Source organism: Portunus trituberculatus, chromosome 37 (assembly GCF_017591435.1).
Source record: "Portunus trituberculatus isolate SZX2019 chromosome 37, ASM1759143v1, whole genome shotgun sequence".
Lineage (NCBI taxonomy): Eukaryota > Metazoa > Arthropoda > Malacostraca > Decapoda > Portunidae > Portunus > Portunus trituberculatus.
This window is the reverse complement of record NC_059291.1, coordinates 15924040-15934039: the sequence shown is the minus strand read 5'-3', so window position 1 is coordinate 15934039 and position 10000 is coordinate 15924040. Positions and strand designations below refer to the sequence as shown.

At 55.3% G+C, this 10000-nt stretch overlaps 1 protein-coding gene across 3 annotated transcripts in view; it reads right to left on the bottom strand.

Annotated features, from left to right (window-relative positions):
- The window catches only part of LOC123513837 (hemicentin-1-like), a 429869-nt gene that overhangs the window by 57839 nt on the left and 362030 nt on the right, over positions 1-10000 (bottom strand). The gene's annotated exons all lie outside the window — the stretch shown is intronic.

Sequence of the window (10000 nt, the reverse complement as noted above, 5' to 3'; positions counted from 1 at the left end):
GGTGCGTTGGCGCGACGTGCCGAGGAAGGCCATGAGCTCACCCCAGGCGTGAGACTCGAACTGCATCCCCTGGTAGGTGATGATGGTGACCGGCGCCCCGAAGTTTAACACCCACCCCGAGAGGAAGTGGGCGGCCGTACACTCCGCCGTGCTGTCAGGCATCGGAATCGCGGTACCCCAGCGTGTGGTCCGGTCTACACAGGTAAGGAGGTACCGGTGGCCGCGGCAAGTTGGAAGGGGTCCAACCAGATCTATGTGGACTGTGTGGAAGCGTTCCGTGGGTGTGGGGATGGTCTGCAGTGGCGTGCGGGTGTGGCGGTGTCTTGGCGGCCTGGCAAGGAAGGCAGGTACGGACCCACTCTTTAACTTCCTTCCTCATTCCTGGCCAGACCGCCCGCCTGCTGATGATGCGGTGCGTCCCCAAGATGCCAGGATGGTTGAGAGACTGGTAGTGGCGGAAGATCTGCTGGCGGAACGGCCGCGGCACATATGGGCGTGCCTGCCCGCACGACACATCGCACCAGAGTTGCCGTGGAGAGTCGGGGAGCTGTTGCTGAACGAGCTGCAATGATGTGGGCCCCTCAATCAGTGTCTGTAGCTCCGGGTCGTCCTCTTGCGCTGCCGCCACCGCTTCGTAGTCCAAAGGTGGAGGACGAGACAGGGTGGCGACCGAGCGGGAGGGAGCGTCGCCACGGGAGAGAGCATCAGCCACTGTGTTTTCCTCCCCCCTAATGTGCCTGAGGTCCGTGGTGAACTCAGAGATGAAGGCGAACTGCCTACACACTCGGGGGGTGAAGTTGTCGCCCGTCTGGGCCATGGCGTGAGTTAACGGTTTCTGGTCTGTGAGCACGTGGAACTCACTGCCCTCCAGGAAGGAGGGGCTCCAGACACTCCGCACTGACCTTGTGGCCCAGAAAGTCCACGGACGGGACGCCCAACACGCACTTCTGAGGGTGGAGTTTGAGGCCGTGGTCCTGAAGGCAACTAAGCACCTGCCGCAGGTGGAGTGCATGCTGCTAAGGCGAGGAGGACGCGATGAGAATGTCATCAATGTAAACGACAACGAAGTCTAAACCTCTCAGGACCCTGTCCATGAACCGCTGGAAGGTCTGGGCGGCGTTGCGAAGACCGAAGTTCATAAAGGGGTATTCGAACAATCCGAAGGGCGTGATCACCGCGGTCTTCGGAACGTCGTTCTTTGCCACAGGAATCTGGTGGAACTCCCGCAGGAGGTCGATCTTCGAGAAGATAGACTTGCCATGGAGCTTGGTGTGGAAGTCCAGCACGTGGGGGATGGGGTATCTGTCGGGGCAGGTCATGGCGTTGCAGGCCCTGTAATCCCCACAAACCCGCCATTCTCCATCCTGGGCCTTGGGCACCATGTGAAATAGCGACGCCCAGTTGCTGTCAGACGGGCGCACAATGCCTTTCTTCAGCATGAAGTCAAACTCCTTGCGCGCAGCGTGAAAACGTTCCGGGAGCAGCCGCCGGGGCCAAGCGAAGCACGAGGGACCAGTTTTTACGATGGAGTGCTGTACCCCGTGTTGGACCTGAGGCGGGGCGGACTGTGGGGATGTAAGGAGGGGAAACTCCTGGAGGAGGGCCTCGAACTGCGTCGCTTGGCGAAAGGTGGTGAGGGACGGCGTCGGCTGCGCGCAAAGCTCCGCGTGGATGATAGTGGCCGTGGGCTTGTGTAGGAGGCATCTGCAGCGTGGATCCACCAGGAGGTCGTGAGCAGCGAGAAAATCCATCCCCAGGATTGGCTGCTCCACGTCTGCCACTACAAATGCCCACGGGAAACGGCTGCCGGGCAGGAGGGCCACGTGACGCGTCTGGGTCCCATACGTCGCGATCGGGGTGCGGTTGGAGGCCAGAAGGTCGTACGCCGTACGGGGTTGGGCGCGGCGGTCAGTGACCGCTGCCGGTACCACACTCACCTCTACCCCGGAATCCACCAGAAAACGGGCCCTGGAGCAAATGTCTCTCACCTAAAGAAGCGGGCGCTGGCTGGCGGGAAACCACTCTGGATGCTGCGGCGGAGGTGACGACGCAGGGGAGTCAGAAGAGCTGGGAGTGAGCTGACGGAGCCCCGGCGATGCAAAGCCCTCCGCGGGATGCGGAGGAGCGGGCAGCCAGTAGGGGTGCCTGGCGCCGTCCGAAGGCTGCGAAGGGGCGCGCCCAGCTGAGACTCGCAGATGGGTGGGCGGCGCGGAAGCCCGGCCACCAGTAGGCTGCAGACGTGATGGTGGAGGAGATGGGGTCCAGCCATCCCGGGACCGCCGCTTCGCCGGCGGGGACGACGTGTGGACGACAGTAGGCCGTCCAGGGGACGCGGGGTCGTCATGGCTGCCCATGGAACACTGTGGGGCCAGCGGCGGAGGCGGTGCAGGTTCCGTGGGGCCCGGGGCAGGCTGTACAGCTGGCGGAGACAAGGCGGAGATAGGGCGGCGGGGCAACGGGTCGGGGCAGAGACGAGGAAGAGAGGCGGGGGCGGGCAATGGTGTTAGCACATGGCGGTCGGCAGCTGCGTGCCTCCTCCCCGAAACGCCTGTGGTAGAAACAGACCCCAGCGTCCGTCTGGGTAGGAGAGCGGGCGAGCAGAGCTTTCAGGCGCCGCAGGGAGGCCTCCACCGAAGCAAGACGGATCTCAGTGGAGCTGGGCACTGCAGCCACGGGTGGGTTACGGCGACCCCCCGAGGTCACCGCCGCCTGTTGCTGGAGGACGTGGAGAGAGAGATTCCGCTGGTGCGAATGGCTGGTCCGTCGAGGCCGCGGCGTTGACGAAGCACAGGCAGGCCGGGGCGGGGGTCTGCTGGGGGGGCGACACCACGTGGGCCTCGTGCACTCTGTCCACGAGGGCCGAGAATTCCTCCAAGGAGAGGGGCTGTGGGGTAGCCGCCAGCTGGAGACGGACAGGCTGCGACAGGAGAGAGGAGAGTTTGTAGCGCACCATCTCCTCCGACCACGGGAACCCTGCCGCCCTGTTCAGGGCGGACAACCTCACCAGGAGTGCCGACGGGCGGCCGCCGTCGTACCGGGCTGAGGCAAGTGCGGCGAAACAGGCTTCGCGGGACCGCCCAAAGGCCCCCGTGATGGCCGACTTAAGGGTGCCATACCTGTCTGCCTCCGGCGGGTTGGAGAGTACACTGTACAGACGAGCGACCACTTCTGAGGGGAGTGCCTGGAGAACCGCCTGGTATCGCTGGAGGTCAGGGAGTTCCGCACTGGCCCACACAGCTTCGAGGTGCAGGAACCAGGCCTCGACATCATAGGTGAAGGGCGGCACTTGCAACATGTCACTGAATGCATTGCACTGCTCCATCACGCGTCAAGACTACACTCTTGGGGTCACCAAATGTAGTATTCTCTGACTAGCCAAGACACAGATGGAGAGGTAAACTAGAGATGTACAATACTGCTGTTTATTATTGTACACACAAGCGAGCGGAGATGAGTCGAGCGGTGCGTACGCTCCGGAGTTTCGGTGCTGACCGGGGAGTCCTCGGCTGAGCATCCGGCCCGTGACTTCACACCGTCCAGCTGGGGTCTGGTCACTACACCTGGCCCGGCTTAGGTAGTTCCACACCTGGGCCGGATTAGCGTGGTGGTAGTAGTAGTAGTAGTAATAGTAGTAATAGTACCAGTAGTAGTAGTAGTAGTAGTAGTAGTAGTAGTAGTAGTAGTAGTAGTAGTAGTAGTAGCAGTAGTAGTGTGGTTCACTACACTGGTATCAGGGACCCAGTGACATTCACCGCCCAGGCCCAGACAGCTGCCACGAGCCCTAACTCCTCTCAGCCTCTCCCTGACCCCACAGAGTGTGAGGTGCTCCTAGACCTCACAAAAGAAGAACTCGCAAAACAGGTAGTGAAACTCAGGGAAGACCAAATAACACACAAAGACCAAATTCAGGCGTATTCTGACACCCTAGATGAATTAGTAGAACAAAAGCCATTCTTAGTGAAAGTACTGGCAATAGTAGATACCCTAATCGCCCTGAGAGACAATGCCAAAGCTATAAAGGAAAAGAGAACCATCTCATGCACTGCAAAGGCGGAGTTAATTGATCGAGACTGGGCTGAACATATTACAGTTAACCATAAAGGTCAAAATTGGTGGGTGTCGCGAGTGGTGAATGAGAGTGAGAGTGACGGCAACGCAGAAACAGTGACCAGTGACTCAGCCGACGCCTCACCCAACCTTCCATTGTCACCGCCTCACCCTCCTCCACGCCCTCGCCTCCCTCCCACCTCTTCTTCATCCTTCCCTACGGACAGCCCAGCACCTGCAGTAACACCTCGTGACACCACCCGTCCCCCCAACAAAGGCCTGGAGCACCACGCGTGGCTCCTGCACCCCGCCAACCACACCAGCAACGAGGGCAGCCGCCACGCCACCTGCAGAAGCGCAACAAGCAGAGCCCCAGACCAGTGCGCGCCGCAACGAACGTCTCTGAGCGCAACTAGGGAGCTCCACAGCTTCCTAAGTGCCCGCGCTGCCACCGAAGAGGCCACTCTGCGGACCAGTGTCCGAAGCAGCTCAAGTGTGATTACTGCCAGGGACGCTTCCACACAGCAGCCACCTGCCGCGAGAGGCTGGCAGATCGTCGCCTTCAGAACCTGGTAGAGGCTGTCAGGCTCAACAGTCAGGAGACGCTTGCCTTCATCCGGAGCTCTTGCTGGCGACTTCCCGCTCACAACCACAACGGCTGGGGCTTAGCGCATGCCCCGCCCCCATTCACTCACACCTACTGCTACCCACACCAGCAGGATCCAGGATATCCGCCGCAGTTCTCTCTCCGCGGATATAAATGACATCCTTCACTGGCAGGAGGAGGCACACAGGCCGCGCTACCAAGGAACTGCGCATTGTGTCAGCAAACCTGCGCGGCTTCCACACGAACGAACAGGTTCATCAGACCAAATAATGCTGACATCGTGTTCGTGTGTGAAACTTTCCTTGACGCTAATGTGCCCCAAAAATACGCCCGCATAAAAGGATATACAGGCTGGCTCAGGAAGGACCGCTCTATGCAAGGAGAAGGAGTGGCCTTCTGCTACAAGTCCTCCCTCAATGCTGTAGTGCTGGACACAGCCCTTCCAGCAGGGCTTGAAGCAATCATGCTCAAGCTAGTCGGTGATGGTACCAGAGGTACACTATGTGTGGGCTACTACAGACCTCCCTCTCAGGGAACAGCCTTGGTAGACTACATAACTACCAACTTCGACCGCCTCATGACAACTCACCGTTGTGACAACGTCATCATCATCGGCGACCTCAACCCACGAGGAATACAGCAGTCCTTCGACTCCCTACTCACAGTCCACAATCTCCACAACCACGTCTCCTTCCCCACGCACCGCTCTGGCTCCATACTGGACCCTGTCATAGCGGACCTGCCTCCACAGGAAGTATGTTGCTCCCCACTAGGCCCGGTGGGAAGCTCCGACCACGAGGCCATCCTAACAAGGATAACTTTCAAGAGGACTCGTGACGAGAGCTCCACCCGCACCCTGTGGCAATGGGAAGATGCAGACTGGGAGCAGCTACGGCGCTTCCTGGAGGCAACAAACTGGGCCAGCCTGCTGCAAGGAGACGTGGACCAGCAGGCGAAGAGGTTGACTGAGGTGTTGATGGGGGCTCAGAAGCAGTGGGTGCCCCACAACCAACACAGAGTGAGGTCCTCAGATCACCCGTGGCTTGGACCTCAGTGCCGCCTCGCCTCCGACAACAAATACCGGCTGTGGCGCATATACAAGCGCAACACCACGCAGAGGAACAAGGACCACCACAAAGATGCCGCCGCCCACATGGAAGCCACCCAAGCCTGGGCCATGGAGCAGTGGGTGGAGAGTAGGAAAAGAAAGCTGAGGGGCGGCCACATAGGCTCAAAACAATGGTGGGACCTTGTGAAGGACAAACAAGGAGAGCACATAACTTCCACCATCCCCCCTCTCCTCAAGGAACTCCTAACCAGCAGCAAGGAGAAGGTGAACTAGCTGGCACAACACTTTGCCCGTAAGATGACTGTCCCTCATCCCACCAGGCTTCCCCCCTCCCTCCCTGTAGTCGCAGGGGACAGGCTGACAACAATTACCACCACTGAGGGAGAAGTGCGAGCTGCGCTTTCAGCCCTCGAGGAGAGCAAGGCTGTTGGCGCTGACGGAGTAAGTCCCCGTCTACTTCGCAGGTGCTCTGATGTGCTTGCACACCCTCTCTCCAGACTATTCGAGGCCATCTTGAGGCAAGAAAGGTGGCCGAAAATCTGGAAGACCAACCAGGTGGTGCCAGTACACAAAAAGGGCAGCAAATCGGAGGCAGCGAACTACCGCCCCATCTCCCTGCTGTCAGTGGTGGGGAAAGTGCTGGAAGGCATCATAGCCAGGCGTCTCACGTCCCACCTCGACAGCCAGCATTTTCTCAGCGCCAGGCAGTTCGGGTTCAGGAAGGCTCGCTCGGCAGTAGACCTCACTCTTCTACTGTCAAACGAGTGGAGTGATGCCCTGGACCAGGGGAGGCCCACGGCTGTCCTGGCGCTGGATATTGCCGGGGCTTTCGATCGCGTGTGGCCCTCTGGCCTGGTAGAGCGACTGCGTGCGGCCGGTGTGGGCGGCGCCGTGCTAGAGTTGTTGAGCGACTACCTGCATGAGAGGGAGATGCGGGTAGTTCACAACGGGCAGCACTCTTCTTCAGCGGCAATAGTAGCAGGTGTTCCTCAAGGTAGTGTCATGGGCCCGCTACTTTGGAACGTATATATTAATGACCTGCTTAACCTTGTTCCTAACGCCCGCGCATACGCCGATGACGTCACCCTGTCGCTTCCCTTCTCACCGGGAGAAGAACAAGAGGTGACGGCTGCGCCGCCTGGAGGACTGGGGACATAGATGGCAGGTGTCCTTTGCTTCCCCAAAAAACAGCTACTTGTGGTGTCCAGGTCGGCACATGACATCCGCCCCACCCTTAATGAGGAACAATTGAGACCTCATCAGGAGCTGCAGATCATGGGGGTCACGTTTGACAGCAAGCTGACTTACCAGGCTCACCTCACCCAGCTCGCCAGGACAGCAGCGGGAAAGCTGGCCTACCTCAGAAGGATGTCAGGATTCCTGGACAGGAGGGGACGGGAGCTGCTGTACAAAGCCGAGATTCGCTCCTCCCTTGAGTATTCCTGCCTCGCCTGGGGCGGAGCGGCGCCTTCCCACCTTGCTGTTCTGGACAAAATACAACGGATAGCGGAACGACTCATAAAGGATGCCCCTACTGAGCAGCAGGCCGGCCTGCACAGCTTGCACAGCCTGCAGCATCGGAAGGACGTGGCAGGCTTCGCCACCCTCTACAAGGTGCAAGAAGAAAGAACACCACACCTGCAGGAACTCTGCATCCCGCCTCGCCGCGCTGAGGTGCTCACTAGAACCGTCTCGGCAGCACCCTCGGCCCTGCACATCCCACGTTCTCACTCCACCCACCATCAAAGACAATTCAGACAAAGTTATGGACAGCGGTGGAATGAATTTCTGGCCTCTGACAAGTGCCCGGACGACCTCAGTGTTGCAGTGTGCGGAGGCCAGAAATTCAAAGTGCTAGTGAACCAGTGGATAAGTGAAATACGTGATAGTGACACGAGTGTGCAAAATACAAATTCGGCCTCATAAGTGACTTCAGGTAAGAGACGTCGGTCTCGTCTGCGACAGTGACGCTTTCATAAGTGGTACAGGCTCAGTCTTGCGAGTGACAGACACTTATAGATTACGAGAATAGTTCTAAGTTTATAATTAACATTGTAGTACTTTAAGTCAAGCAGCGGGATGAGTTTTCAAATAGGGGATACCCAAATTATCCCCTTTAACTCATAAATCCCCAATATATGTTGTATATCTAGTATCAATAAAGAGAGAGAGAGAGAGAGAGAGAGAGAGAGAGAGAGAGAGAGAGAGAGAGAGAGAGAGAGAGAGAGAGAGAGAGAGAGAGAGAGAGAGACCCAGAGTGGAGGTGCAAATGCGAGGATGCAAGGGGAAGTTAAAGGTCAGGTGCAGTGTAGGGCAGGTAACTTTTCCCCCTAGACACGAAATGGTTTGCATAATAACGGAGTCGTGCTGTGTTATGCTTATGCCATTTCCTGAGTCTGGAGGTTCTCCCGTCTTGCTGGAGGTTGTAGTGACGAGGGTGGCGGTGGCGCCGGTAGTGGTGGTGATGGTGGTGGTTATGCTAATCGTGTGTGTGTGTGTGTGTGTGTGTGTGTGTGTGTGTGTGTGTGTGTTATATTCTGTTGCCTTGTCAAATCTTAGATTGGTTCCAAACTAATATAGTTTTATTGAGTATAAATTTGGATTGATGTGGTCATTGAAATTTGATGTAGCTATCGACTGCATGTTTATATTTATCTACTTATATATGTCATTATTTCCCGTCTCTGTTTGTCTCTATGTCTGCCCATCTGTCTACCTGCCTCTCTCTCTCTCTCTCTCTCTCTCTCTCTCTCTCTCTCTCTCTCTCTCTCTCTCTCTCTCTCTCTCTCCCTCTCTAATTACGTGTGCGCGCGCGTGTGTGTTTCACTGTTTGATCTGCTGCAGTCTCTGACGAGACGGCCAGACGTTACCCTACGGAACGAGCTCAGAGCTCATTATTTCCGATCTTCGGATAGGCCTGAGACCAGGCACACACCACACACCGGGACAACAAGGTCACAACTCCTCGATTCATATCCCGTACCTACTCACTGCTAAGTGAACAGGGCTACACGTGAAAGGAGACACACCCAAATATCTCCACCCGGCCGGGGAATCGAACCCCGGTCCTCTGGCTTGTGAAGCCAGAAGTGTGTGTGTGTGTGTGTGTGTGTGTGTGTGTGTGTGTGTGTGTGTGTGTGTAAGCGAAACCTTGAGGCGCTGCATGACATGAACGCGGCATGGTTCATTTCAAGACTTTTATTGACACATGTAGTGGCGTGCCTGTTAGAGTGGTGGAGTGTGCCTGACGTGCTGCCGCGGCCTCAAAAGGTCACAAGGCGCCAAGACTCTCACTCACAAGAAGGAGACAACTCTAAAATAGATACTCACGTGCAAGCAATTAACGTGATATGGAAAAACAAACAAAAAATAAGTACAAGGAGACTAACTACTGAAAATAACTTTATAGAATAGTAATATCAAGAAATTCCATTAAAAAAATCGAAACTTATCTTTTCAAACATGTCAAAGGAACCGAACAAGGAAAAACAAAAGAAATCATCTAAGGTGTCAAGATCCTGCTTTTCTTTCAATAAGGTGAAATGGCCGGAGTGAATCTCAACATATATATATTTCAGAACTAACAAACCGTATTCCTAACTGAGGGACGAGAAATAAGTCCTTACAAAGTGGGAAAAGCAGTAATTTGAACAAAGAATATTCACTGCCATGATCGTCTTTTTGGCATTTTGTTAACCTTTAGTCCACTGTGAAAAAAAAAAATGTTTGCATTGGCACACACACATACACACACACACACACACACACACACACACACACACACACACACACACACACACACACTAAAAAAGAATAAAAGTGCAGTGAATTTACTCTCTTTTCAACCACAAAGTTATTGAACAAAAAACTCTTGCACGAAAAAAGAAAAGAAAAATATTTACAGTTAATTATGTAAAAAAAAAAAAAAAGTTTAACAGTTAACGATGGATTGTTCTTTTATTTCATTCAAAATACCTAAGTCTAAACTAGAAAAAAAAAAATGCAGCTAGACAGCCACGCCACCCCACGATCTCAACTATGTGTGTATATTTGAGACTCAGGGATCAATATTGCTATTTCTTTTCAATCGCCAGCAAAGCCTCGCTATTCGTAAAATATTGCCTATCTTTCTGTGTGCACTGGCGAGAGAATTCCTTGAAAAAATATCATAAAAAATTCTCAACAAAAACTTCCCAAAGCATGAAAGTAAACAGAGAGAGAGAGAGAGAGAGAGAGAGAGAGAGAGAGAGAGAGAGAGAGAGAGAGAGAGAGAGAGA